Here is a 1,236-nt window from a genome sequence, read left to right as displayed (position 1 = left end):
GAATCCTTTTATCTAACACAGTATAAAGTGTCAGTACAAACTCGAAAATGTTTTACAATAGTTATTTTTTTTTCTTTTTTTGGCTTGTTATATTTACTTAAGTGCTTGTCAAACATTCCATTATCTTGTTTTCATGTTAATTTGTAATTTCAACTTTTACTAGTTTTATCCCCATGTTAAGTGAATTTTGCCTGTTGAGTAGTAATAGTATATTCTTATCTTTTTTTTTTTTTTTTTTTTTTTTTACGATTTGAAGCCCTTCCTGTATGTACAAACGTGAGTATTAATTCTTTGCATAATTAACGCTCCAAGAAGAGGTCCAATGACGGACGAAACTGTAAAGCATTCTTCCATATACACATCTTTCAATTTTCCTTATGTAGACTACAATATACAGAGTTATCTTCGTGCTAAGGAAGATTACATCTGTAATATACATACACAAACACACACACACACCCATATATATATATATATATATATATATATATATATATATATATATATATATATATATATATATATATATATATATATATATATATATATATATATATATATATATTTGTATATAGGTTGTGGGGGCTTGGAGAGAGGTGTTGATTTTATTACCAGTGTCCTAAATATTGTGAAAGAAAATTGTTATTATCTATTTGAAAATATGAAAACAAAATTATGATTATGTATGAGTTCACGTAAGAGGTGTGGGTCTCGTCCAATTGAATCATTTATAAATTCATTGAAAAGTGAATTAATTTTTTTCAGCATTGGATGTATTTGTAGGTAATATCCTCTCATTTACTGGTAATTAGAATTAAAATCATTCTTTACGTGGCACAATAGTGTTGATATATTTATTTATATATTTTTCTGCGAAAATTTATCTGATGTGAATGAGACATATTAAAAATATAGGTAACACCCATACACGCTTATACCCTAAAATGGTATTTTAATATGAAACAATATTTAATCAATTAAGTAAAATTCTTAATATATGCAGGTTCAATAAATTGCAAATTCAGTAATCCTAAATCTGAAAACTGAGAAAAAAATAAAGAGTTCTATTAGCCACATAGCAGGAAGATCCATCATCCGTTGATTATGAAGCATGAATAAATTAGCTTTTGGTATTTCAGTACTGAATGTTTTATATATGAAAAGGGAACTCTTTTTACCTTCTAATTAAAAGCATATTTGCTTCCTCGAAGTCAGTATAGAGAATCTTTGATCTAC

The sequence above is a fragment of the Palaemon carinicauda genome, chromosome 9 (genome assembly GCF_036898095.1).
Source record: "Palaemon carinicauda isolate YSFRI2023 chromosome 9, ASM3689809v2, whole genome shotgun sequence".
Lineage (NCBI taxonomy): Eukaryota > Metazoa > Arthropoda > Malacostraca > Decapoda > Palaemonidae > Palaemon > Palaemon carinicauda.
Note: the sequence above shows the minus strand (reverse complement) of the source record.